Source organism: Ochlerotatus camptorhynchus, unplaced genomic scaffold, assembly GCF_037179485.1.
Source record: "Ochlerotatus camptorhynchus isolate MF236.1 unplaced genomic scaffold, CSIRO-AGI_Acam_v1.1 ptg000159l, whole genome shotgun sequence".
In the NCBI taxonomy this organism is placed as follows: domain Eukaryota; kingdom Metazoa; phylum Arthropoda; class Insecta; order Diptera; family Culicidae; genus Ochlerotatus; species Ochlerotatus camptorhynchus.
The window spans coordinates 297977-325411 of NW_027040649.1; the positions used below are offsets into that span (position 1 = coordinate 297977).

Genomic DNA, 27435 nt, shown 5'->3' on the forward strand with positions numbered 1-27435 from the left:
CACCCTGCCACTCTTCCGGGAAAACGCCAATTAAAGTAGTTAGGACCATACATTCATAAATACCGATCCCCCTTTCATCAATTCAGCGCTTCAAAATTCATCCTACAAAAGGTAAATGTAGCCCGGCCGATCTCACGCACAATAAATCCTTTTATGCCGAAAATGCTTCCTAAAGACGCACAATAACGACCGTGCAGGGAGAGGGCAGGGAAGATAGGCAGTTTTCTGTATCGATTAAGGACAAACGGACGGCAGTTTATTCCTAGGAATTATGACCGGAACGGAGCCTTATGGATCCAGACAGCAGCGCAGTAGAGCTGAGGCACGCACAGCTTGAGTAGCAGTTAAAGCTGTGATGAGAAATGGATCGCTACAGCAATCCCCGGGTAGGTTCGAGAGTCGAGATGGGAGTGACGAGCAAGAGGCCTATATTTTGAGCTCAACGGCCTCCGGCGGGGGTCGTAAATAATTCCAAGAACAAAAGAGGGTTAATTAAATAGGGAAAATATCAAATTTATGGAAAAGGTCTTGCCGGCGGATGGGTAAACCGAAGGGAGATAAACTTAGGATCGATAATTTTATTCCTCATTTCACTGGAAGGCTATAAATGTATCAAGTTCGACCATGATTGAACACTTTTATGTGATTCTTTTGGAGTGCTATAATTGTTTAAAGCAGTTGCGGCAGCAAATGGGATCAATCAAGCCAGCAGCAGAATCGAATGGCCCATTTTCGGATCGCTTCCTCAATCACACTCGCTCGCTCACTCACTCGCCGTAAAATGTTTTCCTTCATTTGCTGAAAGGAACTGGAAAGCAATAAATTAAACGTATGAAACCGTTAATAAATCCGGTCACTCAACACCACTCGAGAATTATTAGTATTAGGAAAAAGCAGCTCCCGTGGCCCCTGTTTCGTTTGCGTACGGTATTCCCCTTCCTACATTATGATGGCCGAGCAATAAAGGGACGACATGAGCGTAATGTAATACATTTTGAAGAATTGCGTGCACCATTAACAAAAGTGGTACTAAACGTAATTGCTACTCCCATTTCCGGAATGCTGCTCTGCTGCTGTTTTAAGCTAGTTTTTAGTGCGCCGAGTGGGTCCGAATTGTGTGTGATTTACGATCACCATGCTGGCCCTGCCCTGCCCTTAGCTACGATGTTAGTCTGGCTACAAGTCCACTGACTATTGCTTTTCCTGCTGATGGGAAGACACACAGCTATATCCCAGGAATCACATTTAATGAGCCGTGTAAGTTGTGTTTTGTTGCAGCAGCGCTCTCAGCTCTATAGGAAAGAAGCAGCAGCAGCAGTTTTCGATGGGTTGTAGGTCACAAAAAGGCAAGAATACATTTTAAAAGGATTTCATAAAATGCGCTGCTAAATATGCATGAACTAACCGGTAGTTGTGCAAGGGATCTTAATGGACTTGTTTTTATCATGCAAGGAAACAGCCAACCGGCTTTGGTTTTCATTCGAAACTTTATTCATACCTCGATAATTGTTCCGCTTCTTCTTATGCCCCATTTCCCAATTCAAATAGAAATAAAAAACAAGAAGTTGTCAACTTTGCTGAAAACCACAACAGCACCCTTCAGGAAATCCAACTCCCACCATCATCTAGCACATTTTCCCATGCCGTTTACTCGTTCCGGAACGGTGCTACGGAAACGACGATCTAGCTTGATTCCTGTTTTCGAAATCTGTGGACCCTTTTTTGGATGCGAAATTCACCTAAAACAACTCCCGTCACTTACCGCATACCACTCTCCTTGTTCACATTCAAAATTGACGTCCGTGGGGTGCATACATTAGAGTAATTTAAATACCTCTGCATCATTAAAAAGTAGTCCCTCATGGATTCTGGTGCGTCATGGGATTGGCTGATGCTGAAAGACGCATTAATTCAGCAACTCCAGTTTAACGTGTTAGCGCTCTCTATTGAGACGCGGTCTTTGATGTTGTAAATATCACGTGTGACGACTAAGGAAGGTTCTAGATTTAAGATCAGTTAAGACATTTAGTATAAGCATCCAGATTCCAAAAGCAACGTTTAGAGTTGATGGTACCACAGCTTGAATGTCGGTCTTTGCGCGATTGGTCAAGCCTCAGCTCATATCATTCGAATCCAATGCATAGACAGTTGGCATGGAAAACTCTATTCAGAACTGTAATTTGATTTGTTGTTATGCAAGTTTCCAAAAGCGGGTAGATTTTTGATGTAGGACTACGTCTGTGATGGGAGTACACTTTGTGAAAACCGACAATGGAACATGTAACAAAATTATGAAAGATTTTGAACGTTAATAACTCAGCTGCCCCTGGATCAATTCCAATAATTTTAGCACCAATTTATCAGATATATTTCTACGCATCTGTAAAACTGAAGACTTTATAATTTTTTTTTTCACGATGTCACTATTGAAAATTGCACGAATGTGCAACTGTTGCTTTGATAATTAAAATGATCACCAATTGCCTGCGAAAAGCGATTTCCCTAGCACAGATTTCAAAGTTGAATTCCATCCGATCCCGAGTAGGAACCGATAGCTAATCGATAACAAATGAATATCTTAATGTGGTATGATACCAGATTTTGGTATGCTTGTGGTATAAAACCTTGTTTTGATATTATGCAGTTATCGAAATATTTTGTAAAATATCAAATGAATACCAAAATAACAAAATGTATGAAGGGCATTGAGTGGGTTGGTTTATTTCCTATAAATTCCGTTATAATTGCTTATCTTTTGACAGATACGCGTATTTCGTCAACTACTTGCAGACTTCATCAGTGCCAAGTACTCAACATCACTGAAGAATCCATAGTTATACGAGTTATATACTAATCAATAGGTACTAAAAATCACTGGTATCCACTGCCATGTCAAAATTTACCTAACCAGGTACCTAAATTCAGTCAGTCAAAATGTAATCTTTCAGTTTTTAGACAATAACACCTAAAAGAGTCATTGAATTGGTATAAGAAGACCTTCAAAATAACAAACTATGGTATTCTGGCATCTAAAAAAGCGTCTGTTATCCGTTTGTTATTGTAATAACTAAATTATTTATTAGTTCGTTATTCGTAGAATATTTTTGAGGTATTATTTTTAGTATTTTACCTCTTATGTCAGCCTCACTAATACCATGTTTAGGTTGCCAGTTATGCAATTTTCATACCTGAATTTGGTATTATTAAGTTATTTTGTCCTGCTCAGGGTCTCACCAAATGGTTTTTATTCAACACCGCGTGGTGAGTGGCGGTGTTCTCCAGTACACAACAAAAGGCTCCCCGCAAGCAGCTAGCTACCAAGGCTGGCCTCAACCGCTGATCGGATTCAGTTCCAATCACCGTGTGTGGTGGTATCCGGTCGTCAGCAGCAGTGCTTTCGGCGTGTAGCGTTCTATAGTAAACAACGAAAGGCTGCCTGCTCAGTCCGCATCGTGCTCTCTTGCCGTGCGGATCTATTTGCTTTTTGCTTAAGGAAGTGTTACTACTACCTAAAGCTACAACAAATTTAAACAGCACTTTTCAGTGCTCAACCTGTAAAATTTTTCTACCTTGTTCAACTCCTCTTATTCCTCTTCGATCCTTGTTTGGACCCTACCCGAGGTAATCCTTCTTGGATATCGATTTGGAAAATTCCTCTTCGATCCTTCAGATTCTTATTGTAATCTGCTTGGAAGTCGATTTGGATAAAAAATTTACTGCCGCCATGGCGCCTAAACGCAAAAGAAAGGGGCAAACTCTTGACCCCCCTTCTGAAGAAATTAATTTGAGTAATCAATTTGATTTGCTCACGGATGATGAGAATGATCCATCATCCAAGAAAAATTCTAGTAAACTTTCCCGGCTTAATGCCAAGAAGGAAAAGATTCCCCCTATTGTGATAACCACTACCGATTTCCATGCTCTTCGCATGGAACTTTTGAATTTCGTGAAAGTTAAGTTTTCACTACAAATTGGACGTCGGGGTGAATGCCGTGTATTGGCTGAAACCTTGGACGGATTTAAATGTCTTCTCAAGTATCTTACTGAGAAGAAGCACAAATTTTTTACTTACGACACCAAAACTGAACGTGTGTTCAAGGTTGTCATGAAAGGACTGCCCAGTGGTGAATCCCTGGATCAGATCAAAGATGAACTGGCAAAATTACTTGGAGTTGTGCCACTCCAAGTAATCAAAATGAAAATGAAATCCCGTCCTGGCGATTCGCACAACGGGATTTCTAATGATTTTTATTTAGTTCACTTCAAGTCTAGTGAACTAAACAACCTTAAGGCCTTAGAAAAAGCTAGCCTTATGCTCCATGTCCGAGTGAAGTGGGAACACTTCAGGAAGACTGGAGGAAATTTCCAAAACCTCACTCAGTGCCGTAAGTGCCAGGGATGGGGTCACGGAACTAAAAATTGCTACATGCCAGCTAAATGCATGAATTGTGGTGATTCCTCTCACGCAAAGGACGACTGTCCTGTGAAGGAAGATCCTAAGAAATTTAAATGTTCAAATTGTGGTGAAAACCACAAATCCAATTTTTGGGAATGTAAGACTCGCAAAGCGATCCTACAATCTCGTTCTAACCGACAGGTAGGAAACGCTCCACGTTTCCGACCAGGTACAAATTCCTCTGCTGTTAACAACGGTCAGCGAGGAACAAATTCTACATTCGTACCCGTAGGTACAAATATCACCCCTGCTTCAAATGTTTCATCTGTACCTACTCCCCTCGCTGCTAACAATGTTCAGCGAGTTAATGGAGCTACCTATGCTGCTATTGCAGCGGGTAGAAATCAAAATACTAACCAACGTTCTAACGGAAATTTTGACAATTTTGACTTAGGAAGCATTACTGCCCCTAAAATGGAATTTTTACAGAATTCATTAATTGACATGATTTCTGATATGCTTAAATCTAACTCCATGTTTGATGCTATTCAAACTGGAGTAAAATTTGCTAATAATATTGTCATGACTTTAAAATTCAGTAATGGATTTTAAAGCATTAAACATTTTAAATTGGAATGCTCGATCTCTTAAAGATAATGAAGACGAGCTATTAAATTTTTTGAGAGTTCATAACGTGCATATTGCCGTTATAACTGAAACGTTCCTTAAACCTGACCATAAGGTTAAGAAGGACGCAAATTACTTGATTTATAGAAATGATCGTCTTGATGGACCCTGTGGTGGCGTTGCCATCATTATTCATAGACGAATCAAGCATAAAATTCTTTCTTCATTTGAAACCAAAGTTTTTGAAACTTTGGGAGTTTCTGTTGAAACAAAATTTGGACAACTTACGTTTATAGCTGCCTATTTGCCATTCCAATGCGTAGGCCAGCAAAAGAATTTTCTCAAGGGTGACCTCCAGAAACTTACCCGTCATAGGTCTAAATTCTTTATTATTGGTGATTTTAATGCAAAACACCGTTCATGGAATAATGCTCAAAGCAATTCCAATGGTAATATTCTGTTTGATGATTGTTCTGCAGGTTATTACACTATTCAATATCCAAACAGCCCAACATGCTTTTCTTCTGCAAGAAATCCCTCAACTATTGATTTGGTCTTAACTGATTCATGTCATCTTTGTAGCCAATTGGTTACCCATGCTGACTTCGGTTCTGATCACCTTCCAGTAACTTTTGAAATATCCCAAGAAATAATTTCTAATCCCAACAGCTTTACTTTCAATTACCATAGGGCTGATTGGGAGCAATATCGAACATTTATGGAATATAACTTCGATCCAAACATTCCTTTGCAAACCAAAGATGAAATTAATTATGCTCTTGAATCTCTGACTACTTCTATAGTTGAAGCAAGAGCTGCCTCAGTACCAAAATGCGAGGTTAAATTCGATTCAATTATGATAGACGATGATCTTCAGCTCTTGATCCGTCTTAAAAATGTCCGTAGGAGACAATTTCAAAGAACACGCGATCCTGCCATGAAAGTTATCTGGCGGGATTTGCAAAAACAAATTAAAAAGCGATTCTCTGCCCTGAGGAACAAAACTTTTGAAAATAATGTTTCTAAATTAGACCCGAGTTCCAAACCCTTTTGGAAACTCACAAAAATTTTGAAAAAACCTCAAAAGCCTATTCCAGCGCTTAAAGAAGGTGATAAAATTTTGATCACAAATTTGGAAAAAGCTCAGAAACTTGCTAAGCAATTCGAGAGTTCCCATAATTTCAGTTTAAGTCTTACTAGTCCTATTGAGAATCAGGTTGCTCGGGATTTTCGGAATATTTTCTCTCGGGAAAATATTTTTGATGATTCCTGGGGGACTGATTTGGACGAAGTAAGGTCTATAACTAAAAAATTTCAAAATATGAAAGCTCCAGGTGATGATGGAATTTTCTATATCCTCATCAAAAAACTCCCAGAGAGTACCTTGTCTTTCCTGGTAAAATTATTTAACAGATGTTTCCATTTGGCATACTTTCCTGATAAATGGAAAAATGCAAAAGTTGTTCCAATTTTGAAGCCGGATAAAAATCCAGCTGAAGCTTCTAGCTACCGTCCAATAAGTTTGCTTTCTTCAATAAGTAAACTTTTTGAAAAAATAATTTTGAATAGAATGATGCTTCACATCAATACGAACTCAATTTTTGCAGATGAGCAGTTTGGATTTCGCCATGGGCATTCAACTACTCATCAACTCTTGAGAGTTACCAATTTAATTCGTTCAAACAAATCTGAAGGCCACTCAACTGGAGTTGCTCTTCTAGACATAGAAAAAGCATTCGACAGTGTTTGGCATGAAGGTTTGATTGCTAAATTGAAAAAGTTTAATTTTCCACTTTACATTATGAAATTAGTTCAAAATTATTTAACTGACAGAACTCTGCAGGTAAATTATCAAAATTCCAAATCTAATCGACTACCTGTTAGAGCAGGAGTTCCTCAGGGTAGCATTCTTGGGCCTATATTGTATAACATTTTCACTTCGGACCTCCCTGATTTGCCTCAGGGTTGCCACAAATCTTTGTTCGCTGATGACACAGGCATTTCCGCTAAAGGAAGAAGTCTTCGTGTTATTTGCAGCAGACTTCAGAAAAGTTTAGATATTTTCTCTTCTTATTTACAAAAATGGAAGATTTCTCCCAACGCTTCCAAAACTCAACTTATAATATTTCCACATAAGCCTAGGGCTTCCTTTTTGAAACCTAGTAGTAGTCACATAGTCACTATGAACGGAGTTCCAATTTCCTGGTCAAACCAAGTGAAATATCTTGGATTAATACTTGACCATAAATTAACTTTTAAAGATCACATTGAGGGCATTCAAGCCAAATGTAACAAATATATAAAATGTTTGTATCCTCTTATAAACAGGAAATCCAAACTTTGCCTGACGAATAAACTTCTAATATTTAAACAAGTTTTTAGACCGGCCATGCTTTACGCTGTGCCAATATGGTCTAGTTGTTGCACTACCAGGAAAAAAGCACTTCAAAGGATTCAGAACAAAATTCTGAAAATGATTTTGAAGTTGCCTCCCTGGTACAGTACAACCGAAGTACATAGAATTTCGAATGTTGAGACTTTAGCACAAATGTCCAACAAAATAATTAATAATTTCCGGCAAAAATCGTTACAATCCTCAATTGCAACGATTAATTCCCTTTATACTTAGATAAGATTTAGTTTTAGTTATTTAGTTTTAAGCTATCAATTGTTATACTGACATGCAGGTTTAAAAAACCTGTTTAAAATACTGAATTGCCAAGACAGGAACAATGTAAAAACACTTAGATATATATCATAACAATTAAGGCTGGTACGTTACTGCAGTAACTGGAGCACCTAGGTTAAAAATGAAATGTAATTTATTTTGAATTTGGAACAAATAAAGAGTTAAAAAAAAAAAAAAAAAAAAAAAGGCTGCCTGCAGCCCATATGAGCATCCATAGAAGGAGGAAGAAGCCACACCGCTATTGGTCGGAATCAGTAGCTTTTCGTGACTCACCAGCCTCATCTGTGTTTAACACCCTAATAGCTCAGCATTACTTAACCATCACGACAAAACGGTCGTTTTCAGAACCACCATAAATTTGTAAAAGAGTATTTTTTGGGCATTTCCCAAGGTCATTGTTGAAGAACTTAATAAGTAGAGGAACACAGGGCTGGTAGCAGGTCACTTTTTAGTGACTTTGTCACTTTGTAACTTTGTCACTAAAGTCACTATTTCCCTAAAAATAGTCACTAAAGTCACTTTTTCACAACTAAAATAGAGTGAAACGGAAAAAATATCAACAACATTTTTAAATTGAGTACTTGGCACTAAGGAAGTTATAAAAGAAATCTGGGATGATTTCTGAGGATACTTCCAAGAGAACTCTAAAGAGTTCGAAATAATTCGCACCTTCCTCAAAATTATTTGAAGCTCACTTTTTTACTTTCTATATACAATTTTCACACTGCCGTAGTACAACGGAACTATCAACTCTATACTTTATTAAAATGTCCACGTTCAGCATCTCCAACTACGAAAATAATCTATTTTCAAGGATGTTTTGCAAAGAATTTCCAGAATGAAATATTATTTTTGTTAAACTTGCAAAGTTTAAGAGGAGTGGAATAATTCTTAAAAAGTTCTTGAGATCATTCTGAAATTTTTTATGCAATATTCTTAGTGAATTATCAAAGTTATATCAAAATTTTAAAGATTTCAATGGCAGAATCAAATTCAAGATCTTCGATAAAAAAAAGTGCTGATCTATTTAACCCTATTTAACAGTAACATTTAAAAAAATCTTTGAGAAAATCCAGAAATTGCACTTCAAATGCTCTTAATAGGAGATTCCGTTGAGAGTTTCGATATAATTAGAGGAAATCATGAAATGTAATTTTAAGTTCCATGATAAAAACAGTTTATTTCAATATTAAACCTTATTTGAGTTTCTGAGTCATCATATAAATGTAACTATTGGTTATTTATTTATTATTCAAAAGTCACTATTTGGTCACTATTTCCGTAATTTTAGTCACTAAAGTCACTACTATTATATCGCATCAGCGCTACCAGCCCTGGGAACACTGTTGAAATTTGTATCCCGAAATTAGAACCCCATTAAAAATTGAAATGTTATACCTCCAATCCATAATGAGCCAAACGATAAGATACGAGAGTAGGTAGACTAGCTTATCACTCCATATCATTATCTCCTTTAGATCCGATCGCTTCACGATCGTGCCTTATAAACCCCGAACTCAACCAGCTAGGGAAAATAATGATCGGTTGGCCCTCTTTAAATCAGTATAAAATTGGTCTTTATCAAAAACACACACAAAACCACCTATCTCGTGTTCCTCACTGCATGGAAGAAAATTACTCCACGAATTGTGCCACTAGTTGCCCCGTTTGTTCCTGCTTCGCTGACCACTGGTGTAGTTCCTGCTTTGATACTGCCCTGTTCGCCGTGTCCACCGCCGCTTCATCCAGGTTCGCCAACAGTCATCGATCGGATGTTAGTTCGCATATCAAGATAGAGCTGGAATTAGGCAGGCTTGATGAACCCTCGCTCGCGAGTTTGAAATGAGCCGAGTGTAGTATTTTTCTGAGGAGTAGAATCACAGAACAGATAGGTAACATGGGAATCAAAAAAGGGAGGCATTTAAATTTCATTTGGTAGTGACACCTAGCGGTGGAGAGAACGCTTTTTACACTTATATCACCTTTCACCATTTATATTAGCTTTACTTGTATATAAAATTCAAACATACCCAAGATTCATATATTGAAAGGTATGTACACTTCTGTTAGTGCTTATGTATAGAGTGTCTGTAGGAAAGACGAGAACATCTTATTAATTTTTTAGATTATATGCTTGTTTTGAATTCTTCTTCTTCTTCTACTTCGCATTTAAACTTATTGCGTGCTCGAAGCTTAGTGTTCTAGATACACTTCCACAGTTATTTATTGAGAGCTATCAATGCCGGTATCATTTTACATTAGCATAATTGTGTGGCAAGTAAAATTCTACCGAAGACATCATATCAAGAAGATTGGCAACTTGTCCAGAATCCAGAATAGATACTGTACCGCTGCGCTTCTTCTGCCTCTATAGTTTATTAGCTCTATTACCAAAACATACGCAACCAAAACAAACTGCGGTAAATAAAGCAGTTTTGCAGTATGGAGATTTTAGAAAAATCGGCAATTTCTTTTCAAACAATGTTTCTTGGTATGAGCATTTTTTTGTTTAGTAATAGTGACATTATCGAGAGGCGACACATCTAAATCTCAATCCTAGATGCTGGAAAAATCTAACGCTAGCGAAGCACTCTACGTAAAATATTTTACATTTCAAGCCAAGCCACCCAAAATATTGTTGTATGCTCAGATCACTTCCTATCCATAGATTTCATCAATGCTTCCTGAAAAAGCAGAGGATAAGTAAAATGCTAATTGTGGAGTGAGGCGATCACATCAAAGAAAAACTGTATTTATGATTTTTCTGCTAGTATGATTATCATAATTCCGTACCCTTTGATATTTAAAAACACATTTGGAATAAAACATATTCAGATTTTAACGATAGAAATAGGGGAAATGTGGGATTCAGCACTTCTTTACCTACTATCATCTGCATACCTACTATCATCTGGGTATTTATTTGCATCATGTTCCAATGCATTGTTCTGCAAAAAATTAACACTCTAAGACTTCTTTTACTCCCCTGGCGATAAAAGGGAAAGAAGTGCCGAAGCCGACATTCCCCCTAATTAAAAAATATCCCATGTTTCATTCATCCGGAATTCTCAAAACTATTTTCAATAAACATGCAGATCGCTCTACCTGTAGGATGTGAAAATATCTTGGGTTGTCAGAGGATATGTCGAAGAAATGGCAGGGAAACTCTCTTTACTCTAATGGCATTTCTCATGGCCGTGTGCGTTTGTGTTGAAAAGCAAAACCTCTTCCTTCTTTCACTTTTTATGCGTAAAAACCGTCGTCCAGAAAAAGCGTTGTAGAAAAAAATCGTTCCATTCACGACGGATGACCCCATTGTTTACGATTTATGAGAGGGAAAGCGAATACGAGCTTATCTGTATTGTAGCATATAGAAACTTGCCATCTCTTTTGTTCTTTCAGTCCTCCTGGTAGCAGTTAGTGGGACACCACACTCGACATAGGAATTGCCGTTGACGAGAGCTCCTTAACTCTTTACCAGCGTTGACCGATTTCCGAACTAGATACCGATATACAGATAAGGTTCCTCAGAATACCGATTTTTGAGATTTTATATCGATTTATTATATTTTATTATTATATTTTTAAATAATCAAATTTATTAATGCCTGCCCGCAGTCGAATTTCGGAGAAAATTTTTGTGAGAGATTTATATCTTTTTGAATACCTCATATTTGTTTAGCCTTTAAAATTCTAAACAATCATCTCTAAAGATACCTTATGCTTGATACTCTTTCGACTAATGTTTGCATTTCCTCACCATTTTTGGCTACCCATCAATCGAGAAATAGTCGATGCCTCTTTCCGGTAATTCCTAGGGAATCGAGATATATATATTTTAAACATTATTTAACTTCCGGAAGTATTTATTCATTTTTAAACTTCCTCAAGTTTCAGCCCTGGAATTTTCTTCCACCTTACCTTGGAAGCTTCTTCAGCCTTCATTTTCTGTTTTTAACTTTCCCGGAGCTTCAAGAATGATATCAGATTGTTATTGCGGATTCACACTAGTTGCAGACACATTTAAGAAGTTATGAAACTTCAGAAAAGTCTGTGTAAGTTTCGATAAATTAAAGACAGTTTCATTAACTTCTGTTAAAATTTAAAAACCCGGAAATTTCAGAAAAGTCCAACGAACTCCAGTGAACTTAAGGAAACATCATAAATATTTTGGAAACTTCATGAGTCCAAAGAACATCAGGGAAATTTAATGGTTTTCAGGAACTTAAGTGAAGCTCAGAGAACATCAGAACAGATCAATTAATTTCAATGAAATTGTTAATAAAGGAGTTCCAAAAAACTCAGGCAATTTCCGAAAACTTCAGCAATGTCCATGTAGATTTAGGAAACGTAAGGGAAGTTACATGAACATAAGATCATTGTGAGAACATTCTATGGGAAGTTCTATGCTTTTTAATGGCAGTCTCGATATTTTTTTTAAATTAAAAAAAATCGGGAAGATTAGAGAACTTCAATGTTGATGTTACAATAAATTCAAGAAAATTGTGAGAGCACTTAAGAGATTTCGTAATCGTCAAGAAAGTCCAGACTCCAGAGACCTTTTAAGATTATTACCCAAGCAACACACTTCTATCAAAATAGGTTGCTGCAACTTGATTGTGACTGGAATAAGTTTCAATCAAGATACCACGACTTTTCAGTGACAAGTGTGCTGCTTGGGTAGAGATATTCCGGTAGTCTTATTATAATCAGGGAAGTTCCGAGCGTTTCGAGGATTACCAGAGAACTCCAAAACAGCCCCTTATTTCAGGAAAATTACAAGAACTTTTAAGGAATTTCAAGGAATTATAGAATATTCCTAAGTGTATTTCAGGAATGTTCCGAAAACTTCAGGGAAATTTCGGAGCCTTTAGGGATGTTTTTTGAAAATCAGGAAAATTTTCTGGATCATTAGAACATCCTCCAGGAATCTCTTTCTTCCGGAATTATGTCTTTGTTTCATTCGACTGTTCCGTAAGCGCTCTGGCTTCCGACTATCTTCAGATGTTTCTTCCAATCTACCTTAGAAAGATCCTGCCAGCGTCTCCAGAAAATTTATTTCGCCTTCTCAAGGAAGTTTATTTAATTCTCCCAGAAATTTCTTTCGTCTTTTTCTGGAAGTTTGACCATAAGCCAAAGGTTTTTTTGTTCGACTTCTATTGGAAGGTTTTTCCGAGCATCTTCTGGCTTTCCCTGGAAATGGCTACTTCTGGAAATTTACTTCTGGTTTTTTAAACTTTTCAGGCTGTGACATCAAATTTTTTCCGATAGTTTATTTAAATTTTCGCCGCAAGTTTCTCAATTCGTGTCTCGCAAGTTTCCAGGAGGTTTTTCCAGTTTTTCTCGAATTTCATCCAGGAGAGCTTTTTTCGACTTTCTCTGGATGTATTTTTCAGCTCCATTCAGATGCTTATTCAAACATTCCCCGGAGTTTTCTTCCGGAATTTTCCGATCATAGTACAGTGTGGATTTGTTCAAGGGAAAATATTAATTGACGTTATTGTCAATAGTTAAGTCGTTGTTGTTGATGATTTTTCATATTTTGGTTTCATTAAAATGTAATTGAAAAAAAAAACACTACTTGGTCACAATTTTGATCACCACGTGAGGACAACGATGATTTAAACATTAAATTAAAAATAATAGAGTATTTTAATATTGAGAAAGCCGTTAAATAAAAGAATTCTCCTCAAGTCCTAGTCGTCACCATCGTAAAAATTTTCGCTTTCAAAAACGGCAAAAATATAAAATTAATTTAATAGTAAATACCGATAAATACCGATAAGCTTAAAAAAAATCTGGCAATACTGCTCTTTACTCCCATGGAGAAATCTCATATGTGGCGCCTTGTTGCCAGTTTTCCCAGACTTTTCGATTCATTACGTGTGTGATAATATTTTTTGCATTCCTTTGCGCCTTTGATTTATTGATCGAATAATTCTTTAAATTTAATCTTTATATTATACTATCTATTTATTTATTTATTTATTTGTCGTCAATCAGTGTAGACCGTTTTACAATTGTTGTCTTAAGAGCTATGTTTGCAATTTTGTCTTTGTTTATATTTTTTTATAATATGTCTTGAGAACAAGTTAAAACATTACTTCTAGTTGACGTTATGCGACGAATTAAAATATTGCTTTAATTTGGTTTTTGTCATTGTAAAGTCAATGTTATCGCAGTGCTTATTATATGTATCCATCATTTGGTTCAAGGGTCCAAATTTGGCATAATTCGTACGATGACGATTTGTAGCAAATATATTTCTATTTCGTAAATGCCTAGATGGTGTATATAAATTTAAGGATGGCAATAGTTCTATTGAATCAGATCGATGTGATACGATATCGTTTACGAAAGAAATCATAGCAAATTCACGACGCTTTTTTAATGTTTGGATATTTATGAGCATACACCGAGCTGTGTAAGATGGCAGAGGAAATACAGTCAATGAAATAATTAAATAAATGTTGTCATGTTACTTTTACATGATTTCATATTTTTCTTTCAATCTGGCATTGCTGGTACTGTACAAGAATAATACAGTATTATCCTAATATTTTGATCATGTGAATCAAATGAAAACTTTACCGTTTTATTCAAAGTGTTTTTATGTTACTTCATACGCGAAGTTAGCGATTTTCAGAGTTGGTTGGAAATGCTAACATGAAGCTTTAGTGTGATAATTTATTAGCTAGAGAATGATCTTTAGAAGAGGGTAGGTGGATAGTTCCGTTAGAGTACGGCAGTATGAAAATTGAATAGAAGTTGAAAATGAGCGAAGGGCCATTAATGCGACAGTTTTAAAGTTAGACGCACATCTTTGCCAGGAAGGCAGCTCCCACACCTGGACCCTACCTATCGACCCATCAACTCATGAACCGGGGACCAACGGCTTTACTTCCCATCCGAAGGAAGGCGTGATCAGAGATGTTATGCCTCAGAACATCCCGGTGGCGCCGACTGGGATTGAACCCAGGCCTGCTGGGGTGAGAGGTAATCACGCTTACCACTACACCACCGGCGCCGTTAAATAAACATCAGTATAAATTCATCAAAAAGTATTTGAAATTATATATTGCACACAAGAGGGTGTCAATGGAGTCAGATTTTAGTTTTGTTTTGATAGTTTATATTTCTGTTAATTGTGCCAAAAACACACAATTTTATGTTCCGTTCCTTATCAAATTCACATTTAAGCGAGGAAATTAGTTTTAAGCATACGAATAATTATTCATAAATAATATGTATACGACTGTTGAAGAGATGGTTGATTTAAATCAAAATTTCATTTTACTAAAAATCTATAAAAACTGGACCATTGAAATTCCTTATGAGGGATGACTTTGGGCCAAAAAAATATATTTGATCATAAATCTCAAAATAAGTAAATGCAATGTAACTATGAGGAGTACATTTGGAAATGATCATAATGTCAATCGAATATATGAATAAAGATCACGTTTAATCCATATCTATCCACATAAAAGTGTGTTAAAATATGTGATTACCAATGGACAATTTTAAACAACGCTTTTAAAGATATTTATGGCACTTAACTTTTGCACACTATTTAAACAAAACAACATGAAAATTTTATATACGCTTTACCTCAGGAGTGCAAGCAACATGATTTAGTCATCATTTTCTACATATTCCAGATATTTTCAAAACTAAACATGTTTAATTTTTGGCCCAATGTCAGCCCCACTTAAGGTTTATGATAAAATCACGTATTACGGCAGGTTTTATGAGTCAAAAATTCTGAGACTCCTCTTTGGCTCAAACCTGCAGACAGATCTTTTGAACTATATCATTTTGTCCACGCATGGACTTTACACTTTAACGTTGTGTTTTCGTTGTTGTGTAGTTAAATTGAACAAAAGAATACACCATCTGCTTGATCATGAATGGTTAAATGGCGGAGGCATCGAACCTTATTATTATCATACAGAGTCAGAACAGCAAGTGGCATAGTTGTACATACATACATAGCTGTTAGCCGGCGCCGGTTGTGTAGTGGTAAGCGTGACTGCTTTCTCACCCCAATGGGTCTGGGTTCAATCCCAGCCGAGGTCGGTGGGATTTTTCTGAGGCATAAAAATCCCTGGTCACGTCTTCCTTCGGAAGGGAAGTAAAGCCGTTGGTCCCGGCCCATGTGTGTTTGATTGAATGGGTGCGATATCCTACGCAGGTGTGGAAGCTGCCTTCCTGCACATTCGATTACCGTCAATGGATGGCAATCGATGTCCGTCGGTGATTGGCACTAGATTGCGGAACAGAGACCGACGTTAAATAAAGGAAAGAAAAATAAATAGTTGTTACACAAACACATTTGCAATCACCATATTTAAAAACGAGACATTTCACCAACATACCATCAAATATGTTTATAATTGGTTCAAACAAATTATGATACTAATAGTGATTTAATGCAAATTAATACCCTATTCACGTATTCAAACAAAACCGCTAGAATTACGTCAAAAATGATTGTTTTGGTCAAGCATTGGAAAAAAAAGAAAATGTAATTTTTGCATGTTCAGACAATTAGGAGCGTACTGTAAGAAAAATGATTTAACGGTAATTATACCAATTTATACAAGATTTAAAATCATCATGTGCACTGCGAAATTAAAATAGAAAGGAATAGCAAAAATAACATTAAAAGCATGAAGTCAGTGTCAGATGAAACCGTTTGCTCTGAGTTACCTATCTGTTCTGTGCTGTACGCACACACTTTTTTTTTAACTGTTCGTTAATTTGTTAGGCTCAAATGTCGTAAAACTTTACGGAGCCGAGGTCTATCCAAATACAATAAATCCTAGTTAAATTACATTACTTTTCTTTTTTCTTATTTTCAATTTGCTCTAAATAGATGGCATCAATCCTCTTCTTGCTTTCCTCGCACACCGTTCTTCAGGATCGTCAATATGCGAAAGATCTGGGATCGTATATGGACGCTGTGTATATGGACAAATATCACCACTCACAGAGATCAGGCTGCTAGCGGTGCCGGTGGTGTAGTGGTAAGCGTGATTACCTCTCACCCCAGCAGGCCTGGGTTCAATCCCAGTCGGCGCCGCCGGGATGTTCTGAGGCATAACATCTCTGATCACGCCTTCCTTCGGATGGGAAGTAAAGCCGTTGGTCCCCGGTTCATGAGTTGATGGGTCGATGGGTGTAGGGTCCAGGTGTGGGAGCTGCCTCCCTGGCGTCGGTAGCATTGGTGCTCAGCACGGAAAACAAGATCGACGGAAAACAAACCAAGAAAAAAAAAGAGATCAGGCTGCTATCACTTTCGCTTGAGTCATTTGCGTTCAATTTTTTGGTTGCATTGTTTGTGGTGTCCGAGCCGACTGATCGCTGGCGTTTCGTTTCGGTTTTGTTGTTTTGCTGTTGGTCTGCATTTGGTATCAATTTCGGGAGCGAGGGCCACTGCTTACTGTTGGCTGCGTTTGATGGAAGTTTGTGTGCGTTGTTGATGTTCTTGTTCTTGCTGTTAACGTAGTTGTTGTTGGTGCTGCTACTGAGCGTATTGTCTTCGTTTGCTACTGCTGTTGCTACTGCTGTTACTGCTGCTGCTGCTGCTGCTGCCACATCGGAGCAGCGTTGCTTTGGGTGAGATTTGCGCTCACAATTGCGACATGTTTTCACTTGGTTTGGGTATGATACCAGTGTAATTTCGCCATCCACGGTGATGGGAAGAATAAGTCTCATTTTTAAAACACGCACTCCATTGCTGAAGCCTGGAAAATAACTCTTCCAAACCTCACCGCGAATTGCTATCACCTCTCCATACTGGCGCATATGGTCGATGATAGCCACATTTTCCATGTCATCTGGGAGATCATGCAAACGTACGTCGACAGCGCTGCTTTCGACATAAATTGGAATAGAGATCTTTTTTCCCTCATACTCCATAAAATGCTTCAGGTGATGAGCTGAAGCGATTCTTCTCGCTACTTCGTTACTTTGCATACCCAGGTATACAACGTTTTTCACATTGTGTGGCTGGATACAATTCACTTGTGACATATCAAGTTGCAGTTAACTTTCTAAAAATCGTTTGATTTCCGAAATACACGGCCGCTTAGGCAGAATGGATGTATCCAAAACGACACAGTTTTCTCGCAAAGCCCGCATGGCTATGGGCAACAAAACTCACGCGCGTCACACAAAAGAAGTTCGAGAATGGTATTATACGTCTGATCGGTTAAGGAGATGGATAGCAACTGACGCACACACTTAGAAATAACTAATTTTACACGTGATGGAATCCATCTTTGACATAAAAGATTAGACGTAAACAAACAATGCGTGTAATATTAAGTGCTCCGAGACTGAAAAGTTCGTTGCTCGATGAAAAGTACGTTTGATTGAGCTAGGTTTCACGTCTGTTATGACTCAAATTTATGTCATAATTGACGCTCGTATATGTCACTCTCAGAGCACCTAAATTTACATGAATTTTTCTAAGTGTGCAGTTTGACAGTTCCAGGCGAACAGTACCTTACTCAAAACGTGACCACGGGTGCCATTTTGTCGCTTTGTAAAAATTTGGGAATAAAGACGAAGTTTTAAGCTTTGTGAATTTCAAAACCGCGTCCTTCTATGTTTTTTCATAGCCCCAAAAAAAAGCCAAACTTTGCTTACTTTTTGATCATTTGAATGAGAACCTCCCCTTAAAATTGAATTGGTTAATAGTATTAGTAATCAAAAAAAAAACAATGTATATGCAATTTGTGACGTAGGTAATTGCATGTACGTACAGTGCTGTCATGCATTTGTGTGTGCCCAATTAATTTACCCTGGTAATCCAGTTAATTGAGTTCTACACTGTCGAGGCAAGGTTATAAATCATACGGTTACATGAAAGTAACACTGACGCAAAAAATTAGCTGAATTAAAGACAGATCTCAAAATATCTGTATATGCATTTACCCAAGCAGAAAGTCTGTATCATATCTGTATATACAGATTATTGGTTTAAAATCTGCTAAAAAACTAAGGCACAGTCCTATGGGATTGTACGCAATGGGGACGTAGGACTACGTGGTTTTATATAAGAAATTTTATTTGTTAACTGCAGCAGGAGCTTGTGTTTTGTGTAGGAATAGGAATGTGAGCGGGGTTCTCTCTGTTTATACTCTTTAGTATGACGCACTTGGCATAGATGACCCACAGCGACTCACGAAGAGCTACTGATTCCGATCAATAGCGGTGCGGCTTCTTCCTCCTTCTATGGATGCTCATGTGGGATGCAACTCGCTGCTTGCAGGCAGCTTTTCGTAGTGTACTAGAAATCTATGTTCAACGTCCCGAAAGCACTGCTGCTGCTGATGCCGACGACCGGAGATCACCACACACGATAATTGGAACTAAATCCAATCAGCGGTTGAGGTCAGTCTTGATCGCTAGCTGCTTGCGGGGAGCCTTTCGTTGTGTACCGGAGAACATCACCACTCATCACGCGGTGATTGAATAAACACCGTTTGTTGAGACCGAATGCAATTCAACTTTGAAATCTGTGTTAGGGATATCGCTTTTCGCAGGCAATAGGTGATAATTTTAATTATCATTGCAATAGTTGCACATTCGTACATTTTTCAATAGTAATTTTTTTTAAAAATAATGAAGATTTAACAGATACGTAGGAATATTTCTGATCGATTGGTGGTAAAATTTTTGAAATTGGTCCAGGAGCAGCTGAGTTATAAACGATCAAAATCTTTCATATTTTGTTACATGTTCCATTTTCGGTTTTCACAAAGTGTACCCCCATATAGAAATCAAAGACGTAGTCCTACGTCAAAAAATCTGTATAAATACAGATTATTCTGTATTTTTGACATCGTAGGCGTTTGACAATGTGTAACGCTGTGCGGTTTTTTTTTCTGTAAATATTTTATCGATTAAGTTCAACTAAATTTAAAATAAAATTCATTTCATTATTTAAATTTCAATTTGGATTTCATTCAGTAGTGAAATATTTCGTGCGTTTCATAAAGTTATATATCGAAGTTACGCGTTATTTATGGTTAGGTGTCCTGGATAAAACTTTTGCTATAAAAAGCTCATCTTCATAGATAGTAGCTTTTATTGCACAGGCTTGCGGAAGGCGTCATGGAATACTTCGCCATTCGATTAGTTTGGCGCAATTTTTGAATAAAAGAATCGCTTTTAAAAGACAACCTTAATTTCTAAAGAAGAATGTCATTAGGAACTTTCTTCCCCGCGAAAGGTACTCTGACTCGTCCATTTCGCTTTCGAATCGGCTGGTGAACAGAAGTGCGCGAATAAAGTTCTCGTTAAAAATTGTTTGTGCCTTTAGCCTTGCCTTAAAAGGTAGTTAAACTTAGTGAGTGAGTTTTATTTTCAGAAGTTTTATTAAGACGTTTTCTTTCTTTGTACAGTGTAGCTAAGGTAGTTTTTTTTGAATACCGCGTAGTCTGTTCGTTTTGTTTAGTGAATTTTGTACAAAAAAGGTAATAATTGAATTTAGTTTTATATTGTAATTATTTAATTAATGTGAGTTCGCGTTGGATTTCCAGCGCTTTGCGCTTTTTTTGTACGGGCTGGATTTTAATCTTCGGTTCGGCTATCGCAAGGCCGGACAAGGGGTTCTGCTAAGTGGCATCTATTCCGTCGTCCGTGTGAAACGGACCATCAGACTCGTGCGCCAAGCGAAGGCCCGCCTGTTCAAAGGTAGCTAAACGGAGAAGAGTGAAGTTCGCTATTCCTCGGAGTGAAATTTTTCCGACGGTCGCCAATCAACCGTCGACGAGGTCCCTTTTCCGCTACAACCTCTTGTGGACCATTCTTTCCGAGAGCGCGGACCGTTTGAGTGCGTAGCCAAGAGCGTACCACGGTCCGGATTCAATCCAAGGAGAAGGGTGGGTTTCATTTCATCCCGGGCGGTCATAGCGGAAGCTTAGTACGCGAAGCCGTGCGGTGGTAAGTTGGCCCTCTTTTCTCTGAGGGGCGAATCTCCCGGGAAAGCACGACTACGGTCGATGCTCAGCTCTCGACGTATTAAATCGGAAGCCTTCCGTCCAGCCGCCACTCTCTCCGCAACTCTAGTTCGGCCATACTGCGCACGGGTCACCTTCGTCGCTGCTCGCCATACTGCAGCTCAGGTGCTGCGCCATCACGCCTCGCCGCCATCGCCACGCTAACTGGAAGATCTTCTTCCGTCGCCATCATCGAGTCGTCGAGTCCCCACCGTCAGCCATCATCGAGCCGTCGTTCTTCGCATCGAAAAACCTACGCAGGTATGTTAGAGCATGTTTTTATTCATGGCCATGATTTGCTCTTTTTTCCGTACACTCATCCAGAAGTCCAACCCGAATAAATGAACTCAATAATAGTTTTGAATGAAGATCGAAGATTAGTTTTTACGTTTTAAAATGTTTTTCCCTGGAATAAAAGACACTCGCTATCTTAAGTTCAGTTTTTCCTTCGATTACCGCTCAGTTGAGTAAGAATTCCTTCTTTCTCTTTCCGTTTCGTCCATGTTCTGGGTAAGTCAGAGTAATTCTTTCGTTCCGATAATATCTGCGGTTCTACAGGACTTGGCGTTTTACCTTTGATAAAGCTAGTTGTGCCATTAGTAATCGGAAACCGTTCAAGAGGTTCTCTGAGATAAGGTCTCATAAATCGGGCAAATTTCAAACACGACCAGTGGTCTCTCCTAACCGAGAGTGGCGCTTAAGCCACTGAGTTTTACGAAAACCTCAACGAAAATTCGTGAACGGTTACAAATGTCTGGCACGACGGACTTATATACAAGCTTTGTAACTCCAACTTTCCACCATACCTTGTGAAAATCACCCGTAACTATCTCCAGCAAAGGTCGTTCAGGGTGTCGTTGAATAGTTCCCTTTCGGGACAATTTCCGATCCCAGCAGGTGTTCCGCAAGGGAGTCTGCTGGGACCACTGCTTTACAGCATCTACACGTCGGACATCCCTCCTCTAGGAGACGGTTGCGTGTTCTTTCTGTTTGCAGATGACACCGCGATAGCCGTCAAGGGTAGGATGCCTCGTGAAATTACGAACAAGCTCCAACGATGCCTTGACACCTTTACTGATTATGCCACCACGTGGAAAATCAAAATCAACGCCTCGAAAACCCAAGCGATCATGTTCCTTCACAGACAATCATTAAAACTTAAACCGTCTCCCTCCTGTACCGTAATGATGGATGGTACAAGGGTCGAGTGGTCCACTGATGTTACTTATCTCGGGATGTTGTTCGATGAGAAGCTCCTGTTCCGCTCGCACATAGAGAAAACCCTAGTTAAGTGCTCCGCCTTGGTTAGGTGTTTGTATCCGCTCATTTGCCGCAGATCCCGCCTCTCAAGGCAAAACAAACTGGCTGTTTACAAACAGATCATAGCCCCCGCGATCTTCTATGCCGCCCCGGTGTGGGAATCGTGCGCTCAGACCCACAGGAACAAAATCCAGGTTGCACAGAATAGAGTGTTGAGGATGATCCTAGATCGTCCATTCGACACAAGAATAGCAGACCTCCATCAAGAGGCAGAAATTCCCAAAGTAGATTCCAAAATTGATGATATGACAACTAAATTTATTCAAAAATGCAATCTTTCTGAACATGCTTTAATAAGCAATTTGTACATAGTAGGTTAAGTGTATATAGTAGAGTAGGTTAGTTTTAAGCTGTCAATAGTAGTATTAAGTAGTTTCTCTTCAAATTCTAAAAACAAAACAAACCAATCCCACCAAGGTGGTCGACCGTGTACTAAGTCTAGGACTAATTCTGTAAAACAAATTTTGAATTTTGCCCATACCTAAAGATGAAGAAAGCAATTAAATCACTTAGTAAAAATTTATATGGTAATCGTCAAAGATCATTTTTGACATCGTTGCCACATGAGCGTCCATAGAAGGAGGAAGAAGCTGCACCGCTATTGATCGGAATCAGTAGCTCTTCAGTCAAGCGCGTCATACTAAAGAGTATAAACAGAGAGAACCCCGCTCAAATTCCTATTCCTACACAAAACACAAGTTCCTGCTGCAGTTATCAAATAAGATTTATTATAGTACAGCTCTTATCATAATTTGGATTCAAGGGAAATCTTGCAAGCTGAGCATGTTCGTTCTCAGCAATGTTACAACCGATATTCATAATCCTCGACTTTTATTGAAGGGGAATAGTTAACCTAATTTTTGACGTAGGAAACGCCCCGCTAGACCCCTTCCCGCTAAATATCACATCCCTGGTTGGGTATACTGCTCTGAAGATCTTCATCTGCCCAGTAATCCTATTCTCATCTGTCATATATTCTCTCTTAATATCCTGTTGCTTAGAAATTATTTCAAAAATATGTAGGTGCTCAAACATCTATATAGTAGTCTGGTAGTCTGGATCTGGAAAACAGGGAGTGAAAGGGTGAACACTGAACATGAAAACTGTCAGCAAGAGCCCAGGTTGGAATTTGGCAGAGCATTGAAGCCTATGCCTCAACATCATTTTGACGTAACGGCACACTGATCATATCCTTTCGGAGAACATAGTCAAAAGCTAGGTTCCTGTTACTTTCACAAAAATAACATCTACTGCTGCTTTGAAAGTACAATAGCACAGTGAATTGATTTGAATTCACTGGAGCGCATCGAACTGATGTAGAAAATTTCGCGTGAAAAACGACAATGCCCAAACCAAACCACATGGTTAGTAGCGACCGTCAGTATTCAGTTGCACTCGAATTGTACGAGAAAACAAAAGCAGAATCAACACAAAAAGAAAAAAAAGCGCTTAATGGCTTAGTGAAATTAGAAAACCTCGGCAGAAAAAATGTTTTGCCAAGAAACCCGTACCACCGCCAAATTCCGGTTCTCGGTTCGTTTAACGAAGTACCTTCCAAACTGCACGAGCGACGCCGGCAAGAGGTCCTAGTGAGTGGCACATAAGAACAATGGCTCATTTGAATATTAGATATGGAATGAATGGGTTTCGCTATCGCCAAAGTGCACACACACCGAAGGCAGCATAATGAGAGTCTATTATTATGCTGAAAGAGTATTTCCCAGCGATCGGCTTCACCCATTCCCTCCTCTTGCAGTCCGTCTCCGATGGAATCGCATTACATAGGATATAATGTTTTTAGGATCAGAGAGAGAGGCAGGAAACCCTTCCACCGCCGCGCCGCACTCGCCTCGAGGGACCAGCAGACACGAAAAAGTTGATTTAGTCGAAAATTCCGGTTGGCTTCCTTTTAGAGTCGTGACCCCCAGCCAGGATGCGAGGTCGGTCGGTTGAGGAAATGTACACCGCCATGAGCCAAAGCAGCAGCAGCAGCAGGCAGGCAGAAGACGATCAATTTTCGCCTTCCAGAGAAAAGAAAGGCAAAGGGGGCATTACTTTCATTCATTTCGCAAGTGAGCCGTTTCTTTGAATTGTTTCTCCGGGTTACGGCCATGTATTGTAAATTAATGATAATTGATAGCCGTTTCAGTTCTCAGTTCTTCTCAATTGGCGCGTAAAACTTCCTTTCATTCCACTCGGTTGCTGGGCTGCGTTTTGCCCCAGAAGAGACCCCACACACCTCCCGCTGCACTGCAAGACACTGACTGACTGCTTGCCGGGGCCGGGCAGGGGCTCTTTGTGATGCTGAAACTGACTTCGCTGTGCCCGGGTAAGGTCGAGTCGAGTTCGAGAAATTGTTTTGATATCTTTATGCTAGTTTGAATGGATGAATTGTTCGGTACTTCCTCTGACCGCGGCGGCGGGAACGGGTAGATTCTTCTTATGTAGGTACGTCCATTCAATTGATGTGGGATGAGAAGAATTGAATGACAGCGACCGACTTGCGGAAGACGGCGATGACAATGATGATGATGATGACGGAGCTGAAAATATGGTGGTAGGTATCTGTCTGGATCAGTTTATGGCACGTACAAAAGGATGATAAATTTGAAATATTCTCCCATTAAATGACTTGAAATGGGGACATCTTTTTTCTCCTCCTCGAGTTGAAACTAAAATGAATGTAACGTTTTTTGTGAATTATCTTTTGAACGAAGAAAATTCATTCCTTCACTCAGCGACAGAACGATTCCCTTACGAAACACTAGCCACTTGAAATCGAATATCTGAAAAGAAACACGACCACCTGGATGTATGCTCTTAGCTCTTCCGCTTAAGCAAGCACCCGTACCCGACATGTACGCTTTTGGGCCGCATCGAGCAAATAGGTATCAAATGTGAACTTAGTAAACAATTCCCTAGAAAACACGTCCCATAACTTTAGCTTAATCCCGGACGCCGACGACGACGACGTTACGGTGCTTGGTTGTTTGCTTGTTTGCCATAGCAAAATCGAAGCCGAGTAGGAAATACGAGAAATGAAATACCGAGAAAGCTGAGATCTCGACCCAACACGACAGCAAAGAACGCTAAAGTCCTCTGTCTATAGCACCAACCTACTCTTAAAGATTTGACTTTTGCTGAGCTACGACCCACATCCCTTTTAAGACCCTCCTGCCTCCTCATCCTCTGGCTTCTTCTCTGTTATTACATTCAAAACCATTCCGAAATCCAAGCGCACAAGTGTGCGAAGGTAAAATTATGTAGATTTTGTTTTATTTGTTCTCAATCTACCATAAAATATTTATTTATGTTACTCTGTTTTATTATCCGCTTTTCGTTTCTTCGAAGTCCGCAATTGCTTGCTTGGCACATGCCTACTGCGTTTGTTGTGGGACCAAGAACGGTGTCAAAGAACCTCCATAAACCGTGCTGCTGCTGCTGCTGCTCCTGCTTTCGCTACACATCAGGAAAGCAGCAGGCGGGGAGGACAGTGTTTTTCAGTTTGGGCTCTTTTGTTCGGGATTTTGTGATCCTCACCACGCTTCCACTATTACGGTTTTATATATTGCTTGCGAGAAGGGCACATGGACCAGTCAGTGTGTCGGTGGAGGGCCACAAGGAAGGGATCTCCTATCTTTTAATATTCCGGGCAGGCTTATCTGGGCCCAGTCGGTGCTGCTGCTTCTGGCAATCTCACATGCATAACGTAATAGTTCTCGTGTCGGCTATTTTGTTGAAATGCCTTACTTGAAGTTATTGCCCTCGAGGATATTTGATTTAATCTATTTTTACGGTATTTTCGGTAATCAAATTTGGGATGAAAACATGGTAGCCGTTGAATGCGAGGGAGGAACTTGTTTTATGCTTTTTGCGTTGCAGATCATTTCTGGAAATTCAGTGTGGGTTTAGCTGTTAACGAATAATATTCTTAATAAAGGGTGTACAATTTAAAATCCACACACACAAAATTCTTTCTCAATATTGGAGTTTTATCCGATTATCCATCACCAAATTTTCAGAGAGTAAAAAGAAACAATTAATGTTAGTTTTAGCATCATTGATTTAGTTTATTTCACCCAAATATGGGAATTGTCACGTTTGTCATTGACGCACGACAAGATACATTTAAAAATGGTCATCCTGGATCAGGGGGTAAGTCACTCTGCCACATTGTGCTAACACCCACAGAAACACACTTCGACACACTTCAAACACCCCCAAACACCCTTCCACCGTATGATAAACAATTTTTTTATTCAATTCTGGCACCACTGCAAATAATGTTTACATTCGATTATTATTTTGTTATTGTTGTTGTTGTTGTTGTTTACAGTTACAACGATTCAACCCCAGATTGGTACGATTGAGAACGAGGATTATCGGCAAATCTCGATACCGTCGGAAGTGATATAGTAATGGATTTTCGGGACACCACAGGACAACACTTGAATGTGGATTTTCCCCGAAAGTCTCTGCTCGTAATGTCCGGCGAAAGTCGATACGGATGGACTCATGGAATAACGCTGAGAAAGATGGATACGGTAAGGTTGAATGACAGCCTAACAATTAGGAAACGTGAATAAAGAGTATCGTTTACGTTCAGAAAGTTGAATGACGGCCCTTGCCATTGTCAGTTTAGTTCTCTGTGTGATACGTATCAACAAGAAGCGAATGATAGAGCTGATCGTATCAAAGAGAACGCTGCCCAATTGGAGCTGGAGGCACTCGTCGTGGCCACGAATTGCAGGGTTCTTGGAATCGCTTAGTCCCGGGTCCGTCCTGCTGAACATTGGATAAATACCTGGGGTTGAATCCTCAGATCATCGGCTTGGGCTGCGATCGAAGTGACGGATTATTGGAAGTTTTGCACCGCCCGTGGCTACATTTGTGGTACAATTCGACTGCCTAGCGTTACCTTTTAAAGCGGCATGTGTGGATGCTTGCATCTGCATAGCCGTTATGCATCACCTGGCATCGCGGGGACGTCGTAGGCAAGCGATTGGGGAAATGTGTCGAGTACTTCGCCCAGGAGGACGGGCACTGATTTAAGAAAGACAATCAGGCTATATACGGCAGAACAAGCACAACAATAAACCACCGCGGGATGGAGAGCCGGATAAGGTGGTTTCGATCGAATATGGCGACGGGGAATCGGTGCTGCCGATTCCCACCAACAGGACGCAGTTCCAGCAGCAGGATTTGCTGGTTCCTTGGAAGTTGCGTGTCGTAGAACGGCAGCAGTAGGCAGCAAGGGAACTTTTCTCAGGTATTACCATCCGTTCGAGGAGACGGAGATGTCCGAATTGTGTTTGGTGGTGGGCGGGATTAGCGTTGAAGATAGTTTCTATGACCATGGGAATTGGTGTGTTATTTTTAGAAAAGAATGA

At 39.3% G+C, this 27435-nt stretch overlaps 1 pseudogene; it reads left to right on the forward strand.

The window, feature by feature from the left end:
- The first annotated feature begins 355 nt into the window (after nucleotides 1-355).
- On the forward strand, nucleotides 356-27435 carry LOC135701401 (alkylated DNA repair protein alkB homolog 8-like; annotated as a pseudogene).